The following is a 22,945-nucleotide window of genomic DNA, read 5'->3' as shown; positions in this document are numbered from 1 at the left end:
AGAATACCTGCCGTTTCTTGCTCACTGGGTCTAGGTAGCATGATGTCATCAATATAGTGCCCCAGTGTGATGTTCTGCAGAAAGTCCAGACAATGAAGGATTCTTCAGACCTGCACTGTCCAACATGTAGCCACTAGATACATGTAGCTATTCCGCACTTGAAATGTGGGTAATTGAATTAAGATGTGCTGTAAGTGTAAAATATACAGCAGATCCCGAAGACTTGGTATGAAAAAATAATTTAACACAGCTCACTAATATTTTATATTGATTCCATGTTGAAAAGATAATATTTTAGATATGTTGGGCTAAGTAAATACAGGTATTATTAATTTCACTTGCTGCTTTTTGAAATTTTTTTAGTGTGGTTACTGTGAAAATTAATAATTAATAAAAGGAAACCTCAACTAAAACTGGAGTTGAGAAGGCCTGTAGAGGGAGGTCTCCCACCCTACCCCTCACCATTAATTACCCCAACAGGAAGACATCAGTTACTGATGGGGAGATGGAGAGAGGTACCTTACAGCCCCGAACAGGAAGTGCCACTGCTCTACTACCACAGAGGGTGGAAGGAAGGCTTTCTTCTCACCCAGCAACAAGCCCAGCCAATGGAAAACACCACACCTCAGCCAATGAGAAGCTGTCATCATCTGGACTTTTAGTTTCCTCCAGTGAACTTTCATTTTTTCCTTGCGGATTTGGTGTCTTGTGAGAGCCCGATTCCTGATTCATAAACGGCTGTCTTCTCTCTGTGTCCTCACAAGGCAGATGGCACAAGGGAGCTCTCTGGGGTCTTCTTTACAGAGGCACTGATCCCAGTCACGGGGGCTCTCGGATGACCTAATCACCCCCAAAGTCCCTATCTCCTGATAGCATCACACTGGGGGTCAGGATTTCAACATGTGAACTTGGGTGGACGCAAACATTCAGTCCATGACACTGCCCATCAATCTCCCTCCAGGGACATAATCATCATTAGATCAGCCATTCCACATAGCCTGAGGGTCAAGTCACCCTCGGCACCTTTCCCACCTGTGTGGCAATTACATTCACCATGTCTCTGACAGTTTAGGGCTGTCACATGGGCTCTGCTATTCTGGAGTCCTGTTATGACCCCTGACAGTAGGGAGCACAGTTCCATAACAGCATGTCCTCCCCTAAGTCCTGGGCCACCATTCAGGTTCTCATGACCCAGTGGCCTTCTCACTAATTCATTCCTTCTTGTTTCAGAGAAGGGAGTGACCTCTGGGACTTCGCAGGAAACACAGTCAGCTGATGGAGCCTCTGGCAGGACACAGGACATTCTGACTCCCCACCTCTCTCACCTAGGATTGTCAGCCCTCTGGCATGTCCAACCTGCTCCAGGCATAGGCCAGCTGCTAAAGGAAGACCACACACAAAGAGTCACAGGTGTTTGCAGTAAAGCTGTCAGGTTTCAGTGCCCAGGGAGTGTGGGCCAGGGACAGACAGTGTCTGCTGTGTTACTCCAGTTCCCACTTGGGGGCTGAGGAAATAACCACAGGGTGGGTCTGAAGACTCCCTAGGCCCCCTGTCAGCTAAACTGGAGCCAGGGCTAGTTCTCATCTGACCTCCATAGGCCCTCATTCTAAGCACAGGAGCCTGTGATGTTTTGAGTTTTCGGGTTTCAGTCAGTCTTATCACAGATCCCATATCACAAAGTCCTTGGAAATTCTGGGTGTTCTCCCTTCCCTGGTGCATAGATACCCTGGAAAATGACCTCAAGTCTCTCTGGGGGGATGATTGGGGAAATATTTGCTATCTATAGGTGTGGTGGTATTGCAAGGTCCTTCCTTAAGGAGAGCTGACTTCCCTGTCAAACGATGAGTGCTGGGCCTGGGAACTGACTTATACCTGGAAGCTTCGGAGAGAACGTGATTTTCCATGAGGACAGCTGACATCAGCCTCCTGCTCATGAGCTCTTGATTTTTTTTTTAATTATATAATCAGCGTGTCCTAGTCGTGTGTCCATCTCTCTCCCCACTAGGAACACAGTGACCCACTAGTGACCCAATAGCCACTGCCCCAGATCCCTGTGGTTTAAGGAGCCCTGAGAGCTGGTCCAGCCTAGTTTTCTGGCACAATAATTACACTCGCCTTCCTTTGATATTTCAGTGCAGTCACCTGGCCTCCTCTTCCCGTTTATGGCCACCTCTCACCGGCCACACTAGCCGACAGAGCGCTGCCACCATTAAGCATCTCAGGCCAGTGGCCTTAATAGAGGCTGTGTCCTTCTTATACAGTAAATCAATTCCAACATTTCCACCTCCTTAGGTCTTCTCACCTTTCCTCAAGACTATGTCAGTCCCCATTTCTCTAGGCCAAGTTCCATCCCAACAGTCTATTTGGAACAGCCCTGGGTGTTCTTGCTGTACCACTGGATCTTGACTTTCAGACAAAGGCCCCCAAGTGGGAAAACACTCCCCTTACCCAGGCTTATATTCCACTGTTCCCCAGTCCGACAGCTTCAAAACCCTCCCATGTGACCCCGGTCTCTGCCCAGGTGCAGTGGCCCCCACGGGTCCTTTGGCACGTGTGCTGTTTCCTCTCATCAGAGCAGGGATGGCCGTGCGGAGACCTGGCCTTGGCTGTTTGCTTTGAGGCCATCAGGAGTGGAGGGCAGATCTCCAGCAGAACCGGAGGCACCTTGCAGGGCACCTGCCTCCCCTGAGGTCGTGGTCCCACCTCCTCTGGAGAGGAGAGGGGCTCGAGGAGTCTGCAGGTTCAGCTGCTCGGGGTATCCTCTCAAATGCCCCCATTTCACAGGTCGGATTCCACGCCTGCCCGTCAGGTGGGGTCCCATTGGGACCACGCACTCTTTTTCAGCTCTGCCACTCCTGCAGTTACACCGTGGGCCTGCTCTGCAACAGAGTCTGTCCTGCAATTGCTCCTTACAAGGGGTCGGTGGCTTTCACCGTGTGACCCAAGTTGGCAATTAGCCACCCTGAGCCCCCCACCCCTTCCATTTTTCAACTGGCAGCCAGGCCACCGCATGGTCATTACAGGTATTGCCGCCCCGGGACACTAAGTGCCTCAGCTGCACCTAAGGCCACAGGTGAGAGCCTGAGTAATCTTGCTGCATGGGGCTCCCTGCTCGCTGGCGGTGACTGGCACCTCCACTCCCCACCAGCAACAGTGCCTTTTTTTTTTTTTTATTGGAGTCTAGTTGATTTACAATGTTGTGTTAATTTCTGCTGCACAGAAAAGTGATTCGGTTGTACATATATATACATTTTAAAAATAATCTTTTCCATGATGGTTTATCTCAGGATATTGAATATAGTTCCCTGTGCCATACAGTAGGACCTTGTTGTTTATAACAGTGCTTTTATTGCTGTTATGCTGGTGAATATTCTAACTCCCAAATTTCAGCCACAGAAAGCAAAGCCTGCAGCAGAGGGCCCCCAGCAGGGCTGCATTAAGGGCGCCTTCACGGGGGAGGGGGGGGGGAGGGAAGCGGGGAAGGGGGCGGAGCCAGTGGGAGCCGGTGTTCCCGAATGGGCTGCCCGTGCGTGGGAAGGACCGCCGGGTCCGTGGGACTGCGTCCGGGGAAGTGTACAAACTGCGCCCACCGGCTCCCAGCCCGCACTGGGCAGGGATTCACCCCACAGGGCGTCGAGTCTCCTGCGCTCCAGGGCTGGGGTGCAGACCTCAGGGCGCGGTCAGTATGGGAGCCCCGGAGCCGGGGGAAGGGAGGCACAGCGGGGGGCGGGAGGCGAGGGGCTGTCCCGTTACCCCGGCGCGAAGCCGTCCGGAGCCCGTGCAGAGCTGGCAGCGGAGCCAGCTGAGACCGAGAAGGTCCGCAATGGCCCAAGTCAGGGATCAGAGGAAGCCGTGGGCGAACACCACGCGCTTCACACCCCCGCCCACCACCCCACCCCAGACCGGAAGTTCCGAGCGGCCAGGGATGCAGCCGAGGGAACGGGTTTGTAGGGTCGCAAAGGTGCACAGATTCCAGGGCATCTGTGGAGACTGGAGGTTTGACTGCCCATTTCTTTAACGTGCTAATTTAAGGTGAGATTTTCAGCTATCATTTTTTAATTGCAGTATAGTTAATTGGCAATGTTGTGTTGGTGTCAAACATACAGCAAAGTGATTCAGTTATATCTATTCTTTTTCAGGTTCTTTTCCCTTATAGGTTATCACGAGATATTGAGTAGAGTTCCCTGTGCTATACAGTAGGTCCTTGTTGTTTACCTATTTTATATATAGTAGTGTGTATGTATTAATTCCAAATTCCTAATTGATCTCCCCCCTCCCGTGCTATCACCTTTGGTAACCATAAGTTTGTTTTCTTTGTCTGTGAGTCGATTTCTGTTTTGTAAATAAGTTCACTTGTATCATTTTCTTTAGATTCCACATATAAGTGATATCATATGATATTTGTCTTTCTCTGACGTACTTTGCTTAATATGATAATCTCTAGGGCCATCCATCTTTCAGCTATCATTTTTGAGCACCTACCAGACATACTTTTAGAAAACCTAATTCCCATAAGAGGTCTCATTTTTCAGATGAAAAAGAGTCTCAGGTGGGCTCTGATTTAACCAGTCTGCCTGATTCTAGTGACTAGGGTGTAGGCTGGACATTTAACCCCAGATTGTTTTGTCTCCCTTCCCCCAAAAGGAGACTAGCGAGCCTGAACCTTTATCATCAATCCTCTTGTCCCCTCCTTTAATTGCCTGTGTACAATACCATCAAACTCATTCATTTAAAATGAATTTGGGTGGCATCTCTCCCATATTCTGTTACTATGGGGATCCATCCTGAGATGCTCAGTATCTAGACGAAAAGCTAGAGATGAGAATCTAACATTTGCTGAGTGCGTACTGAATGCCAGATATTGTCCAAGGGACTTTTTATTCGATTAAAGTAATGGTGCATTTAATTCTCACAGCAGCTTGAGATCTTAGGTGTTATTATTTGCCTCATTTTGCAAATGAGCGAATGAGTCTTCAGAGAGGGCAAATGAATTGCCTAAAACGTTTCAGCTAAAAAGGCAGAGCCAAGGATTGGAACACAGTTTCCTCTGCCTCTAAAGCCCTCTTTCTTTGTGCCATGCTGCGTAAAGGGTTGGTTTGTCAAATCTGATGACTCATTTCATTTGAAAATAATAACCAGGTTTTGCACAGGTGTCTTTTTGAGAATGTGAAGTGGCTGAATGACTTTCAGTTCCTGATTCTCTTTGCCCTGACTTAGGGGACTCAGAAAGCAAGTGTGATACCCCGGTCTGCAGCAGAAACGCAGATGCCCCCAGACAGCTCTTGTTTGTAAGCCGAGCAGAGCCACAAGCAGAGGCCAGAACCTGCCCGAACTGGGATTCCTCAGACCGAGGTGCTGAAGGATGAACTTTCCATCCGAAGACTACTCAAACCTGCACATGCTTTTGGGCACAGACGTTCGTAAGAACTTTTTATAGCAGATGAATGTGTAGAGAAACTGAGCCTTGCCCTCGGTGTTGTCAGACAAGTCGACCCTGTAGCCAAGCAGAGAAAACAGCTAGCGGCTGGGTCTTGTGCAAACCCTCCTTGCACAGGCTTCTGGAACCCGTCTGGCTAATCGTGCCACGAGGGAGCTGGCAAGACCGGAGTTGTCCCCCTCCCGATGTGAGAGGAGAAGAGGGATGGTGAAGCCATATCCCAGAAAGAGGGAGGCCCTGTTCTGGGGATGGTCTGTGTGTACGGGGCCAACGGGGATTTCCTGTCTGGTGTTTCCTCACCGCAGCTGCAGGACTAGGTGAGTCTGTCTCTTAACCGTTGTCTCCACCGGGTTATCCAGGAAGACTGACTCCACCGGTTCCTAAATGTTCCGTTCCTGAGTGTTACGTCTTACCAGAAAGAATGTAGGTCTGGGAACAGTGATTTGGATATCTACCCCAACCCAATATTTGTTCTTGCGTAAAGTACTTACCGTTGATGAGTGGCATCTGTAAAATGGAAATATCACCTACCCCTTGGGGGTGGTTGTGCATTTAAGGATAATATATGGGAATAGATAACTAATGAGAACCTACTGTATAGCCCAGGGAGCTCAATGCTCTGTGGTGACCTAAATGGGAAAATCCAAAAAAGAGGGGATATATGTATCTGTATAGCTGATTCACTTTACTGTACAGTAGAAACTAACAAAACATTGTAAAGTAACTATACTCCAATAAAAATTAATTTAAAAAATAAAGATAATGTATTGGAAGTGCCTAGAACAGAGTTGAGCCTATAGAAGTCACTCAACAGGTAGTAGCTGCTACAGCCGTTACTGTTGCAATGGTTCTATTGCTTTCGTTATTTATTTTTATAAATCTATTTATTTTATTTATTCTTGGCTGGGTTGGGTCTTCGTTGCTGCGCGTGGGCTTTCTCTAGTTGTGGCGAGCGGGGGCTACTCTTCGTTGTGGTGCGCGGACTTCTCATTGCAGTGGCTTGTCTTGCTTTGGAGCACGGGCTCTAGGCACATGAGCTTCAGTAGTTGTGGCTCGCGGGCTCAGTAGCTGTGGCTCACGGGCTCTAGAGCACAGGCTCAGTAGTTGTGGCGCATGGGCTTAATTGCTCTGCAGCATGTGGTATCTTCCCGGACCAGGGCTCGAACCCGTGTCCCCTGCACTGGCAGGCGGATTCTCAACCACTGTGCCACCAGGGAAGCCAGCTTCCGTTATTTATTTATGTTGAAGGTCTAGGTCCTGTTCTAGGCCCTGGGGCATGAAAAGGACCTCATCAGGACACTCACAGGTATTCAGGACAACTGGGGGCAGAGACCGTGGCCCCCAGGAAGGGACCATCAGTACAGGTGCCCTGTTTTGGAGGAAGGTCAGGAAGGTCTGGTGGCTTCACCCTACCAACCTTTGGCTGCCTGCTTGATCACCATCCCCGACCCCCTGAGATTCGAGCTCCGGCTCCTGGAACGTCACCCCCTCCTGTGCAGGTGCCAGCGGTGCTGCCGTGGCACAGCTCCAGAGGGAGGAGTCCACCTGCTCCAGTGGCTCGTTTACATGGGCTGCCAGGTGCTATGATCACCCAGTCTGGAGGGGGTGGGAGAGAAGGACACGGCTGCTCTTGGGGTTGCAGAGGGAGACTCTGTTCTAAGTGTTCTGAGAGTGGAGCCTGTGGCCGAGGGGTGTGAGGGGAGAAGCACCTGCAGAGCAGCGGGACTTGAGGAAGCCGAGGAGGAAATCGCTGGGCAGGTTTCAGAAGATGGTCCTGAGAAGGGAGCACAAACCCACAGGCTCCCAGCATCACACAATATAAATATTGCAGAGTCTACTGGGGACAAAGCCCAGAAGCAGAGATGTGTCAGGCACACAGTCATGGCCCAGGCAGCCCAAGCCCCCAGGGACGAACCTGCCATCCGACAAAATCAGGCCATTACCTCCTTCAAGGAGGGACTGCACACTTGAGCACCCACGGGGAGGACTCAGCAAACAAGGGACAGTGTAGTTATTCTGGGATTTGCGGGAAGGGTGGCGTGTTGGTGACATCTGGACAGAGCCGTGTTTTGATGGGCTCAGAGCAAAGCACGGTCAACACCCTGTTGTGTTGAGGGTCAACACTGGGTCTGGACCTAGAGCCTTGTTTCTTCTGAAACAACACATTTCATATAGTTGGGGGTTCTCGTTCCCTATCAGAAGGTAAGGATGGGTATTAGGGGCAACTAACAGATTCTGCCTCAGTGGCAGAGCCCAGATTCAGAATGCAGCTGTCTGACCCCAAAACCAGTGCTCTCAGCCTTGGCCATTCATTTAATCCCATTTGTAGACCCAGAAATGTCTTCATTCCTGCAATGGCTCCCAGTGTATATGCAGCTAATGTCACATGCAGGAATATACCTCCATATGAAAAAAGTGTATTTATATTTGAAATTGAATTGAATTTGAATTCTGAAGTTGTAGTTAATTCCCATGTAACATAGAGGTTCTTAACTGGAGACTGAACCTGGCTATGGTCTTGGGTGGTCCCAGGATCCCTGGAAATGTGTGGGATTGGTTTGTGCATTTATCTGGAGTGTTGTTTCATCACATCTTAACATGAGCCCATGATCCAAAGTGTTATGAATCCCTGCATAAAACATCTAAAAGTTCTTATTCAAAACTCCACATAATTCTGCTGTATTCTGTTAAAAGCAGCCTACTCTTTGGGGCTCTGCCTTTCAGGGTGCCTAGTTCAGTACTACATCAGTCCTGTAGGTGGCAGCAAAACCCTCAAATACACTTCTGGTTTCTGTATTTTCTTATCACATTTTTTTTTAATGCCAAGGATGGAACCCAAACCTGGAGCTTCTTTCAGCTCTTTCAGTGGTTCATCTCACCATGAGCTAAATATATTGAAGTGCCCTGTGACCACCTGGTGAGAGGGGAAGGTGGCTTGGACCAGGTGGTCACAGGGCAGATGGTGAGAATTCATTGATTTAGGAATAGATTTAAAAACTGGGCCAACCGGATTTACAGAAAGATTGGATATGGTGTGCAAGAGAGAAGAATAAGAATGACTTCAACGTTTTTCGTCTGAAGGCTAGATTTGACATTAACTAAGATATGAAAGCCTTCAGGAAAAGCAAGTTTGAGGAGAAAAGTAGGTGTTAACTTTTGAGCAAATTGCATTTGAGAAGCTGAGGCTTGCAGTTGGATATATGAGGATGGAGCTCAGAGGAGAACTCCCAGCAGGAGATAAAAATGTGGGAGTCCCCGGTATATAGATGGCATTTAAAGCCCTGAGACAGGGTGAGCTCACGAAGGGAGTGAGTGTAGTGGTGGTCTAAGGACTGCACTCAGGGGCTCTCCAAGGTCAAGAGAGTGGGAAGATGAGGGCGAACCAGCAAAGGAGACTGAGAAGGTCCATCCAGAAGGAGCAGGACAACCCGAAGAGTGTGGCTGAGAAAAGTATTACTAAGAGGAGGAAGGGATGGGCTGGGTCAGATGCTGCCGAAAGGTCAGGTAGAATTAAGAACTGAAAATTGGACAACAAAAAACCAAACAACCCAACTGGAAAATGGTCAGAAGACCTAAATAGACATTTCTCCAAGGCAGACATAACAGATGGCCAAGAGGCACATGGAAAGATGCTCAGTATCACTAATTATTAGGGAAATGAAAATCAAAAGTACAGTGAGGTACCACCTCACACTGGTCAGAATGGCTACCATTAAAAAGTCTACAAATAATGAATGCTGGAGAGGGTGTGGAGAAAAGGGAACCCTCCTACACTGTTGGTGGGAATGTAAATTGGTGCAGCCACGATGGAAAACAGTATGGAGGTTCCTCAAAAAACTAAAAATAGAGATGCCATAGGATCCAACAATTCCACTCCTGGGGATATATCTGGAGAAAACTCTAATTCAGAAAGATACATGCACCCGTATGTTCATAGCAGCACTATTCACAATAGCCAAGACATGGAAACAATCTAAATGTCCATCAACAGATGAATGGATAAAGAAGATGTGGTACATATATACAATGGTATCCTACTCAGCCATAAAAAAGAATGAAATAATGCCATTTGGAGCAACACAGATGCAACTAGAGATGATCATACTAAGTGAAGTAAGTCAGAAGGAGAAAGACAAATACCATATGATATCACTTATATGTGGAATCTAAAATATGACACAATGAACTTATCTGCAAAACAGAAACAGACTCACAGACATAGAGAACAGACTTGTGGTTGCCAAGGGGGAAGGAGTGGGGGAGGAATGGATTGGGAGTTCGTGATTAGTAGATGCAAACTATTATATATAGGATGGATAAACAACAAGGTCCTACTGTGTAGCACAGAGAACTATATTCAATATCCTGTGATAAACCATAATGGAAAAGAATATGAAAAATAATGCATATATATATGTATAACTGAATCACTTTGCTGTACAGCAGAAATTAACACAACATTGTAAATCAGCTGTACTTCAATAAAAATTTTTTTAATGACTAGGACCTAAAAAAAAAAAAAAAGAATTGAAAATTAGGCATTGGGTGTAGGAGTGTAGAGGTCTTTGATGACCTCCACCAGCGTATTTCTTGGAGGGCCTGGGACAGAAGTCTGGTGGGAGGGGGCTCGCAGGAGAAGGGGAAGAGAGACACAGTCAGCAAATCAGACAGAACATCGGAGGAAGTTTTCTGGGAATGGAAAGAAACTTGTGGGATAGTAGCTGGAGGGAGGGGTGAGGTTAAAAGAATATTTATCAGAGGGGAGAAAGATCACGAAGTTTATGTGCTGTTGGGAGAGCAGGGAGCTGATGAAGCAGCAGAGTCAGGAGGCAGTGCCGGGTGGGAGGTGCGCCGGAGCGGGGATTGGGGAGGGGGAGGACCGAGGTGGGACACCAGGACTGTTCATCCATCCCAACTGGCGGGGAGGCCTGTCTGGACGCAGGTGTACAAAGATGTGCGGCACGTGGAAGGCCCCGCTTGGATGCGTCCGGTTCTCAGCAAGATCAGCAGCTGAGGCTGAGGAAGGGGAAGGAAGTGCTGGAGGTCTGAGGATGGAGAAGGAAGGAAATAGCTTTCTGGGAGAGGAAGAGGGAGAGAAACACAGTTGGGCTTCTGGGGAATGCCGAGGGCTGAGGGACCTTGAATTTTGAAGCAAAACCGGTCAGCAGGGCTGGACGTCTTTCTCTGCACTCGGCTGAATGGGTGTAAATTTGAGCTTGCCAATGTTTGCTGTTTTTATGGAAAAGAATATGAAAAAGAATGTATATATATATATGTATAACAATCACTTTGCTGTACAGCAGAAATTAACACAACATTGTAAATCAACTGTACTTCAATAAAATTTTTTTTTTAATGACTAGGACCAAAAAAAAAAAAAAAGGAAAGAACTGAAAATTGGGCATTGGGTGTAGGAGTGTAGAGGTACAGGAGCAGTATTTTGTTTTATTACCAGGTTTTCTGCCTTTACTCTTATTAATCCTTTCCTTCCACTTACAGTCTTCTAGCTTCTAGAGTTGAAAACTTGATTCCTTTATTTTTAGGGCTTGTTTTGCTTGTTTTCAAATAAATTCACATACGGTCATCAATTTTCCTGAGTCCTCCTTTGTCAACCTCCCCCAGGCTTTGACAGATAACTCTCATGTTGCTGGTTATTTCTGTAGAGAGTGGATAATTTTAATGTTCATTTCCTTTTTCCTCCCTGACCTGAATCATTTTTGTAACATCACGTTGTGGTTAATTTCTAATTTTATTGCATTAGGGTCAGTGTGATTGTTGATTTTGGAACTTTCTGAGGTTTTTTTCTTTGTGGCCTAATATTTATGAATGGAATATTTCCCAAAGTAGAAATCACACAGATATTTCTATTTAATATAGCACTGTAAACTCATCCCTCAAATATAGCAAAGAAATATAAAAATAACAAAATTTAAGTACGTATCCAGGCTCAAAGACATTGACGCATCTCCATAGACTAGAGGGGGGCAGAGATGCAAAGTGGGCTGTGGGTTTGAAGCCGCTGGACTGCTGGGCCCCCCTCTGAAATCAGGCAGTGGAGGCTGGGGGCTCGACTCATGGGCAATAAGAACTGAAACGGCCTCATGAGAGATGGGGCTGTAGGGCCTGAGGGGGGATTCCTGGCTCCTGAAATGGTGCTTAGAAAAGCTGCAGCCTGATACCTGCCCAGGGTTACAGTTTGTGAAGCAGCCATTCAGGGACCGGGGAGGACAGGGGACTGAGCTAAGCCAGCCTCTGGTTTGGTAACGGGATCTGCAGTACCTTTAATACCCCAGCTAACACCTGGACTGGGGGTCTGGACCGCAGGTCCCACAGGGCCAGTGCTGGGACCTGTAACTGTGCCAGGCAGGGAGGGAGCAAGGCTGTTCAGCTGAAATAGGTCTGCACATGGAAACTGCAAACTCGACAATCCGAAGACAAGCACCCCATAGGAAGCGTGGCCACACCTCTCGTTTTCCCAGAGATAATCCCAGGTTACAATGCGAGTCCCAGCATCACGTTAATATCACCCTCTTTCACGCTCATAGTATCCAGGTTTGGACAGTCAACGATATGGTCCCCGGACACAGGTGAAATTAAAATAATAGAAGGGGCTGAGAAAGGGTCGAAACTGGATCTGGCTTAGACATGGTGAAATAAAGTTGGAATTTCCCAGTCCTCTTTCAGAAATTATGCAAGAGTAAGGAGGAATATGAGACAGAAGCAGAAACACCATTTTTAATAAAGCTAGGAGACAGCTGTTAATTCCAAAACAGGTGAGGGCTGACAGAAGTCAAACAGGAGGAACCTGGATCTCTCGGAAAGAGCCAGCCAAGTTTACTACCAAGGTGAAGGCAGACCTTGGCACTTTCCAGGAACAACGGGAAAAGGGTGCTTGTGCACCCAAGAATTAGATTGAAATAAAGTATTAAAACAAATATTTAAAGATTTAAGAAAAATTATCAGATAAAAAGACGAGCTGAATCCATAGAGCCAATCCACTCTGTCCCAGGAAACACAGGCACAGAAGGATAACTCCAAAATGTACAACAATGAGGTTTATGGATTTCATAGGGGCAGCAAGGCAATTAAATCACGTATAAGGAAAAAGAAGTCAGGCTGGTTTCAGACTTCATTATGGCAACATTCAGTGCTAGGAGATAAGGAAGCAATACCTACATCCTCAAGACAAAAAAATGTCACCCAAGAATTTTATAGTCTGTCAAACTTTTTCAGGATAAAGGCAACAAACATTTTTGAACATGAAAAGCTCATCAGAGACTATAATTTCCATAAATTCTTCTTGAAGAAACTACTGAAGCAGGATCTTCACAAGATGAGATCACAAGATGAAATCTAAAACGAAGTGATCCAGGGGAAATGCTTTGGTGAAAGGGATTCTGAACCTGTTTAACTGTAGGACTGGGACGAAAACAATGTGGGGATTATGGTCACAGCAGAACGGATGATTTTACAAACCCAGTAACGTGGGAATGGTAGAATTAACAAAACTAGGGATGGAAAGGGAAAGAAAAGAGGGGGCATTTAAACTCACTGGTTTCCTCATCTGTTATACACAGGGATTGAAATATCTCATTTAAAACTGATTAAAAAATCAAGTAATAGAGGTATGTATAAGCATATTTAATGAAAAAAAAACAAACACTAAAGAAAGATGAAATCATTTGACATTGAGTGCAGAGAAGGAGAAGGGGTAAAGAAAAAAGAGGAAAAGTGCTGTGTTTCATTGTTCAGAACGGGGTCAACGGAAACAGTCTGGAGAAATAGAGCATCCTGTCAAGTTATCGTTGTAAAGGCAGCTGCTTGAATAAACATGCAAACCTTCCAAATGATGAGGAGAAACACACCTAGGACAACGGCAAAGCAAACACAAAGCACGCAATATAAGAATAGAGAAGGACTAAGAAGGCTGAAAACGTGGCATAAAATAACTCACATTCATGTTAGGGCTAAACTCATCTATTCCAAGAAAAGAGACTTTCAGATTGAATCACAAAGCAAACCTGGTGCCCTATTCAAGGGATTTACTTAAGACAAAGGCTTCAGAAAAGATGAAAATAAAAGGGCCAAGGGATATTGGGCTAAAGCAAGCAAAATTCATCAGGCTTGTCGTCATAGCAGACAAGGTTAAATTCAGGGCAAAGGTCAAAAGGTTAAATGAGACAAGGAAGGTCACTTTATAATGAAAAGAGGGATATATAATATAAGAGGGCTATTTGTGCAGAAATACCATAGCATTGTCATTTATAAAGTAGGACTCCAGAGAAATAAGAAACACAGTAGTAGTAAAAGATTTTAATTTACTTCTCTCAGATTACATCAGGTCAAAATACATCTAAGGATATGGAAGATCCACATAATATAGTTAATAAGTTATATCTCATTGATACATATCAACATTCTTAGGCCAAAAACAGAGACTATGCATTTTCCTTGAGTGCCCTTAAAACATTCACAAAAACTGACCCTATTTAGGCTGCAAATGAAAGCTCAAATATTAAAAAAATATAAAGTAGTACAGGCAACATTGATTTCTGATCTCTGATCACAATGAAATAAAACTAAACATTAATAACAAAATCAGAAACAAAAGACCCTAACGCCTGGAATTTTAAAAACTCTCATAATCTTGCTTCAGGTTAAAAAACTCTACATCAGTGGTGGTCATTTTGTAATATATAAAAATACTGAATCACTATGTTTTACACATGAAACTAATATAATATTGTGAGTCAGCTTTACTTCAATTAAAAAAACATTCTACATCAAAAACAAGTCAAAACCAAAATTTTAAAATATTTACAAAATAGCAATCATGGAGGTACATCAGAAATTATGGGCTATATCTAAGATAGTACATATCTGTATCTAAAGGCTGGATCTTAACCTTAAACACTTACATTTACAAAAAGAATTGAAAAATTAAGCATCCAATTCAAGAGGTTAGAAAAAGAGCAACAAAAATACCCCTGAAGAAATAAAAAAAAAAATAAACTAGTAAAGATAAGAGCAGAAATTAATGAATTAGGAAACAATAGTAACAAAAAATGATAGAACTAAAAAATAAATCTAAGAGCTGATTCTTTGAAAAGAAAAATACAATTTTAAACTGTAACATAAGAAAGCGAAAATATACAAAATAAGAAATTAGGGGGAAGTTAAAAAGTTCCCAAGAGAGGGACTTCCCTGGTGGCGCAATGGTTAAGAATCTGCCTGCCAATGCAGGGGACACAGGTTCGAGCCGTGGTCTGGGAAACAACTACTGAGCTTGCACTCTAGAGCCTGCGAGCCACAACTACTGAGCCTGTGTGTGACAACTGCTGAAGCCCCCGTGCCCTAGAGCCCGTGCTCCTCAACAAGAGAAGCCACCGCAATGAGAAGCCCGTGCACTGCAACGAACAGTAACCCCCGTGCGCCGCAACTAGAGAAAGCCTGCGCGCAGCAACGGAGACCCAATGCAGCCAAAAAATAAATAAATAAATTTATTTTTAAAAAAAGTTCCCAAGAGAATGCTTTTCTCTGCTTTACGGAAATACACTTGGAAATCTGGATGAACTGGACAATTTGTTTTGAGGAAACTATAATTTATCAAAACTAGCTCTTATAAGAGTTTTAAAAATCTAAATTGTGAAATTACCACAGAAGAAATAAAGAAGCTTGTTAAAGAGTTATTCATCCTGAGGAAAGCATCAGGCCCACACAGTTTCACCTGAAAAGTGATCAGACCGCAGAGAACAGAAAAATTTCATGCTACTTCAATTGTTCCAGAGTAAAAGCAAAGAACAAAAGTTTCCAAAGGTTGATTTGATCATAACCTTGATTCTGAAAACCAAACAGTATTAGACATTCAAAAAGAAAATTATAGCCCACTCTCACTTTTGAATATCAATGTAAAAATCCTAAAGTATTAGCAAACCAAATCAAGCCCCAATTTAAAAAATATATGATAGTAAGATTATGCCAGGAATGAAATAGGTTTTTTATTAGGAATTTATTGTAACTAAGACTCACCATTTCAGGGTGAGGAACTCTGCTGTCACAGGACTTGCTAAGACTACAGACACTGCCAGGATGAATGTCTCCCCCTCCCCCCTGCCACCTGCGAAGTGAGGCAAATTCTCTGGTCTTAAGGCTCAATCAACTTCCAAGATATAAGACATGACCCCACCCCTACGTCCCCCCATGCTCTGTATTTCTTGCTCCTGATCTAGCTCTCCCCTGCTCCCCTGCTCCAGACCCTCCCCTCTCCTCCCTCATGCCTCTGCAAACCCACCTCCCAAACCCTTCCCATCCCAACCCAGAATACCCTGGAATATCTGCCCCACAACCTGCAAATCCCTCTTTATCCTCAAGCACACCGGGTGGCTCCACTTTTCCACCTCTGCCTTGATGGAAACCGTCCTGAGAACACGTAAGGACACCTGAGCCTGCTCTTCTCTACAGGGCCAGCCCACACCTCCCCCGGGCACTCTTGTCCAGGCCTTCAACCCTTTGCCTCTACCACCCTCTCCCCTCCCCTTCCTGGTATCTCTCTACTTTCTTGCCATGTGTGTCAGTGGTTTCCGTATCCACGTAGGTGACCTTTGGTCTCTCATTTACTCCACTCGTCCGCCCCAACCCCAGGCTGTGCAATTGACATAATGGTACTCAGGGACCCTGCCTCTCCCCCACCTTAGACATCCATCCTCACATCCTGACCTGGGCCTCCGTGACCATCCTATTCCCTTACCAGAAGTTCCTCTCTAGCTTGGTTTTTCAATGACTCCAGTAAGATAAATAAATCACTGACCTCCATCAGAACTTCCAGTCTGTCTGACCCACTACTTCCTTCAGCCGTTCAGCTTTCTCCCTCCTACTTCTTTTCTCGCTCAGTTTAGATTCAGCATCACACACACACACACACACACACACACACACACACACACACATGCACGCCTGTCTGTCCTCACAGACAACATCCTCTCTTCTTTTCTCAGGGCTTCTCAGCTTCAGCACTTTTGGCATTTGGGCCAGATCTTTCTTTGTTGGGGAGCCGTCCCGTGCCAACATTATATGCTGCAGCGTCCCTGGCCTCTACCCACTAGATGGCGGTGGCATCCCCAGAGTGACAACCACAGTGTATCCAGACGCAGCAAGTTCTCCTGGGTGCGGGTGGGGGGAAGGTGTGGGGACATATGGCCCCTGAGGACCTCTAGCCCTGGCTCATCCCTCTACTTGCCCTCAGACTCTGCCTGCCCGCTCACATACGTACAACTTCCTAGGAATCATACAGTGTGAGCTATCTTGTTCTTTCCTGTGTAGCCCACAGCCCCTCTTAACTGGATTCTTGTCCTAAATACTTCAACATCTTTAAACAACCCTCCCTCAGTAACACTTCCAGGGAACTCTCACACCGGCACCTGCCCTTCCCCTCCCCTCACGTCTTGACGGGTTGGCATTTTCCTTGCTCCCTTCCTCCTCTTCCGATCCTCCCTCAAGTATGACTAAGTGTCCTGCCATTCGGCCCCTTCGGCTTCCGCTAAGGTCTTAGGTGACTTCTGCGTCGATGAATGCAGTGGACACGAGGCGCCCCGGAGCAGAACCAGAAGTGGGTAGTGGGGATCCCGAGTCCGGTGTTGACCCTGATGAGTCTGAGTGTCTCGGACGCATCCTCGAGGAGATGCTGGGTGGACACTGAGACTTGCCGGCAGGAGGGAGAGGGGCGGTCTGGGCCGGCAGGGCACCTGGGGACGTATGGGTGTGTGTGTGCTATGTGTGTAACTGATGACATAGGTGAGATGAGGTCCCTTGGCGGGGGTGGGGGTGGGGGGATCGGGGGGATGTAGAGCAGTTGTTCTCAAACCTGAGGAAACTTCAGAATCACTTGAAGGGCTTGCAAAAGGCAGATTGCTGCCCCTCCCCCTAGAGTTTTCAATGCAGCAAACCCTGCGTAGCCTCAGGGGGAGGGAGAGTTTGCGTTTCCACCAGGTCCCCAGGCGATGCTGAAGCTGCTGGTCGGGTACCACGGTTGGCGGTCCGGGCACCGAGCTGGGCGGTCCGGGTACCACGCTGAGCGGTCCGGGTACCGAGCTTGGCGGTCCAAGTACCGCGCTGGTCGGCCCGGGCACAGAGCTTGGGGGTCCAGGTACCACGCCGGGCGGCCCGGGCACTGCGCGGGCGGGAGACGGCGCAGGGCCGCGGGACCACAACTCCCAGGCTGCCCCGCGCTGCTCGCTCGCGCCCCCTGCCGGCGCCTCCGGGGCGCCGCTTGGTGGCGGGGGCCCCCTCAGGGAGTCCGGGAGCGAGCGCGCGAGCCGCGGCGGCTGCGGGCTGCAGGCTGCGGGCTGCAGAGCCGAGCTGGCCGGTGAGTAGGGGCCACGCCGACCGCCCATTCCTCACGCCTGAGCGGCGTCGTTTACGCGGGCTGCGTGTCCGGGTCCGGAGTGCGGGGTCCGGGATGCGGGGTCCGGCGCGGGGCGCGGGGCTGCCCGTCGCTGAGGCGGCGTCCTGCCCGCCCAGTCGAGTGCCGGGACCCGTGTCGCGGGTGGCGCGGCAGGTGGCCGGCCTCCCCTCCGGGCCGGGGGTGTCCGGGAGCGCAGGACGGAGGCCGGTGCCGCGGGCACTGGGCCACGGAGGTGCCCGCGGCCCGGCGCGCGGCGGCCCCGCAGGAGCTGTCCTGAGTGCTGCGTGGCGGGGGCCGGCCGGCCCGTGGAATCCCGGCTCCGCGGAGCCGTGGGCACCGTTGCGCTGGCGGGGCCCGCGCGGCGCACCTGGAGCCCGGGCGCCGTTTGGATGCCCGGTGGCCCGGGATGCGCAGCCTGTCAGGAGCGCAGCGGGGACGCCTCCTCCTGCGCATACTGGAAGCACAGTTAGTTTTAGATGCTTTCTTTCTTTTCTTTTTAAAGGAAGTTGGACCCTGAATACCTCATTTTTCTTTTGTGGGCGCTGCATTTGCCAGCAGGTAAGTTTATATAATAAGCGGTGTACGGTTAGAAAGACGCGTTCCGGGGAAGCTGCTCTCCCTTGCCCTCTATCGGGAGAATTTCGCGGACTGGTCGACACGCTTATCCATTCGCAGCTGCGGGCGCTGCGGGCAGCAGATAAAGTCCCGTGGAGTCGACACAAGTCAACCCTTCCGAGCAAATTTTGGTTTCAGAAGATTTTTGTCATCTAGTTTCAAACAATTTAAGACGGGGTGGGGGGAGCAAAACCTGTCAACCCTGATGCCTTAACTCTACAGCAAATGGCTTTGTACGATAAACTCGCAAAGCAAGCCTGTTTAATTTGGTGCCCCAAACTAGATCTGAAGCCTCCACGCTGAGCTCTGTTTTAATAGTTTTTTCAAGTTGATGTGTCTGCCTGTGGTGCGTAATCTTTTCTTCTGTTAAGAAGCAACAGATGTTTCTTTCTAACGTTTGTGCTCATTCCTTATTTTCTATGGACCACCTTCTCCACAGTGTGGACTATTAAGGGTAAAATAGGACATTTTTGTCTTGGGCTTCGTTTTCGGGGAATGTTCCCAGTGTATCTTCACTAAGTATCTTCTTTATCAGATTAAGTAAGTTTCTGTTTTGTTGATTTTTTCCCCAAATGCTTTTGTATAGCATGTATTGAGATGACTATGTAGTTTTCTTCTTAACATTATTAAACATAGGTGATTATTCTGCTAGCTTTTCTGTGTCTAAAATCCTGGGATAATTTAAAATGCACGTCTCGGTTGTTTGATAGATTCACTTAGCTAACATTTTATTTAGGATTCTGGTATCTATATTTGTAATAGATTGGTATATATTTTTTCACCCTCCTCCCATTTTTGTCTGAGCTCATAATCAAGGTTATGCTGTCCTCACTGATTAAGTGGGGAAACTTTCCATTATTTTCTATGCTTTGAAGCAGAAGAACGATCTGCACCTTGAAGTGTGGCACAATCTGACTGCAGACCGCCTGGGCTGCTGGTGTTTTTTTGTTTTTGTTTTTAAAGAAGTTGGTATCAGTATTGAACTACCTTTTCATTTTTTCCACGATCATTGACTTTTCTCAGGTTTTCTATCTCCAAAGTCAACCTAATACTTTATATCTTCCTGGAAAATCATTAACATTGTTGATATTTAATATATTTTAGCATAACGTTGTGTACAGTTGTCTGTTGCAAGCAAAAAAGTCTTTCATATCTGTGGTGCACTCTTTTTCTTGTTCATACGTGTGTGTACGTGTGTGTACGTGTGTGTGTGCATGTCTGCCTTTTCTCTTTTTTAATTGGTCAGACTTGCTTAATGCTTGCTTACTTTATTAGTCTTTCCAAAGAACCAGATTTTGGATTTATTGATTAATCCTATTCATTTTTCTTTTTCTATGTCATTAATTTCTGTTCTTTTTCTTTCTACTCAATTTGAGTTTATTTTACTCAAATTCTAGCCTTTGAATCGAAAGATTAGATCATTTATGTAATCAATCTCCTTCTGATGGAGGCAAGGGCCTCTAATTCCTGTCGACTCCCATCTGGCCTTTGCTCTATTTTTAATTTAACCCTTCAAATCAGACATTATGCTGTTATTATTATTATTATTTTCTAGGTTAATATTAAACTTATCTACCTGTTTACCATTGTCTTCACTCTTCATTCCTTCTCGATCACAGATACTCTTCTTTGGATCACTTTCCTTCTCCCTGAACTACATTCTTTAGAAGTTCCATCAGTGATAACACATTTTTCTGTTTTTATAATATCTGAAAATTCCTTTAATTTTGTCCACATTTTTGAATTTTGACTTCACCAGGTTTCTCTAACCTATTGATTCCAAAGTTTTATATATATATATAATATATATATATTTTTTCTAGTATTTTTAAAAGATACTTTGTAGCTGGAAGGTCTGGGGACTTCAATTCTGCTATATTGCTGAAAGATGAAAAACAAATTAATTTGTAGTCTAACAAACTGTCGGTTTTAGTGACTTTTCCCTGTACAAAGTTATATGTTCATCTCAAATTTATTAATTATAACTAATATTGTCTGTACACTTATTTTTTCTGTTTGACCTATTGATTCTGAGAGTTGTGTTAAAGACTTCCACTATGATTCCTAGTTCTATTAGTTTTTGCAATATTATATACATTTACAGGCCAGCCCTAAGCAAACGGGCTGTGTGCACTTCTGTTGAGTATATGTCTAGAAGTGGAATTGCTTGGTCATAGGGTGTGCATATGCTCAGTTTTTGTAGATACTGCCAAACAGTTTTCAACAGCGGTTGCATCAACTTATGTACCCAAGAAGCATACGTGGTCACCACACATCCTTGCCAACTCCTGGTAATTTCTTTTTTATTTTAGTCATTCTGGTGGGTATCACATTGTGGTTTTAACTTGGATTTCCCTGATGACAGATGAAATTGAGCTCTTTTGGTATCCTTAAGTTTTCACACATATCTAAACATTTTTTTCTCTTGATGTTTAAAGATAATCTGCATATATGAGATTTTTGGGGGTTTTGTACTTTATGCATCAGCAGTCATAAGTTTTACTGATTATTTGCTCATCATTGATTGTTTTATCTCTTGTTTTCCTCCTTTTTGGATTCATTATTTGTTTCGATTGAATGAGTCCTTAAGTAAATTTTTTCCCCCAGAGATTCTATGGGTGGTAAACTTTCTGAGCCTTCACATGTTTAAAAAATATATATTTTTTAAATTTTTTAAAAAAGGTTTTTTTTAAAATTTATTTATTTTGGGGTGTGTTGGGTCTTCGTTTCTGTGCCAGGGCTTTCTCCAGTTCCAGCGAGCGGGGTCTACTGTTCATCGCGGTGCGTGGGCCTCTCACTATCGCGGCCTCTCTTGTTGCGGAGCACGGGCTCCAGACGCGCAGGCTCAGTAGTTGTGGCTCACGGGCCCAGCTGCTCCGCGGCATGTGGGATCTTCCCAGACCAGGGCTTGAACCCTTGTCCCCTGCATTGGCAGGCAGATTCTCAACCACTGCGCCACCAGGGAAGCCCTAAAAAATATTTCTAAATTTTGCTGTTCCACGTGAATACTCTTGACTAGGTATAAGATTCTAGGTTAAAAAATTTCTGAATTTTGAAGATAATTCTCCATTACCTGCTGGCATGGCATCTAATGTGGTTGATAAGTCTATGCCGCCTGATTCCTATTTCTTTGTAGTTAAACTGTTTATTTCTCTGAAGCTCTACAATTTTTTCTTTTTCTCTAGTGTTCTAAAATTTCAGCACTGTTTGTCTAGGGGTGGATTTCTCTTGTTCTTCCTGCTCGGTTCTCTGTGGTCCCTTTCATTCTATAGATTAATCCATTTATTTGGCCCTGGGGAAGTTTGAGGAGTTCCTCATGTCCTCCATTCTCTTTATTTTCTGCTTCTGGAATTACTGCTAAATGGGGTATTAGAATTTATCTTTAATTAATTTATCTTTCAAGTTTCTTGACTTTTCTCTCAAATGTTATGTCTCTTTATCTCTGTGGACAGTATTCTGGGAGATTTCCCTAATCTAGTGTTTAGCTTTGTCCAGTCAACTCTTTAGCCGATCTGTTGAGTGTTTTAAGTATTGTTTATCATATATTTAATTTTCAAGGTTTCTACTTTTTTAAATTTAATGTTTGGAATAGATAAGATATTCAGTGTTCAAAAATTATGCTGTATTAAAAGGTCTCCCCATCACCCTATCCGCCCCTACCCAGTTCTCCCTCACCCCACAAGTGGGTAACCATTGTTATTAGTTTCTTACGTATCCCTCCAGAGTCTCTTTATGTATAAATATAAGCAAATATGAATTAGATTCCTGATTCCTACTTTTTCTTTTGCACAAATAGTACTACCCTTGGACCTGCTTTTTTGTTTTTTGGCCGCACCCCATGGCTTGCGGGATCTTAGTTCCCAGACCAGGTATCGAACCTGGGCCCCAGCAATGAGAGCGCCGAGCCCTAACCACTGGACCGCCAGGGGATTCTCTTGACCCTGCTTTTTAATCTCACAACGTGCAGTAGAGATCTTCACCCATCAGCTGGCTCTTGCTTTTGCAGATAGAGTCTCCCCTCAGTCTTTCCAAGGACATTTAATAATTTCTTCTACGTGCTTTATTATCTCCTTCTTCTGGTATATGTTCTCCTGTTGGCTTGGTGTCCCCATTTTCATGACGCTGAGTAAACACGTGGGGTGCCTTTCTTTGAGTGTGAGGACTCCTGTTTCCCTATCTCTTTGCTGCCCCTGGTGACTGCTGGCGAGCTGTGACGCGCTGCCGGGTGGCGTGTGTGGCTCCGGGGAGGGGCTCATGTTGTGACCGCTCAGTGTGTGTGGGGAAGCATCCGGGGCCCTGGCCATCCCAGCCGCTGCGCCCCGGTTCATCTCCTGGTCAGATCCCATCCCTGCCGCTCTTTCTCTCTGCTGATTTGGAGCCTGAAACCTGTTGCCATTTGCCCCCTGCATGACGGCCTCCTCCCAGGCTTGTGCTGGGCTGGGGTTCACTTAGGCAGTCTGATCCTGAGAACTCTCCACCTTTCAGAAGTGTCT

The 22,945-nt window shown here is 46.0% G+C and overlaps 1 protein-coding gene across 1 annotated transcript in view; it reads left to right on the top strand.

Annotated features, from left to right (window-relative positions):
* Positions 1–18,368: 18,368 nt before the first annotated feature.
* The window catches only part of SPECC1 (sperm antigen with calponin homology and coiled-coil domains 1), a 253,018-nt gene continuing 248,441 nt past the window's right edge, over positions 18,369–22,945 (top strand). Inside the window, exon 1 of the mRNA XM_082374046.1 lies at positions 18,369–18,395. The gene's annotated coding sequence lies outside the window, so the exon portion shown is untranslated. The remainder of the gene's footprint in view (positions 18,396–22,945) is intronic.

Source organism: Balaenoptera borealis (genome assembly GCF_965194805.1).
Source record: "Balaenoptera borealis genome assembly, chromosome: 20".
Classification (NCBI taxonomy): Eukaryota; Metazoa; Chordata; class Mammalia; order Artiodactyla; family Balaenopteridae; genus Balaenoptera; species Balaenoptera borealis.
This window is presented reverse-complemented; position numbering and strand designations above follow the sequence as displayed.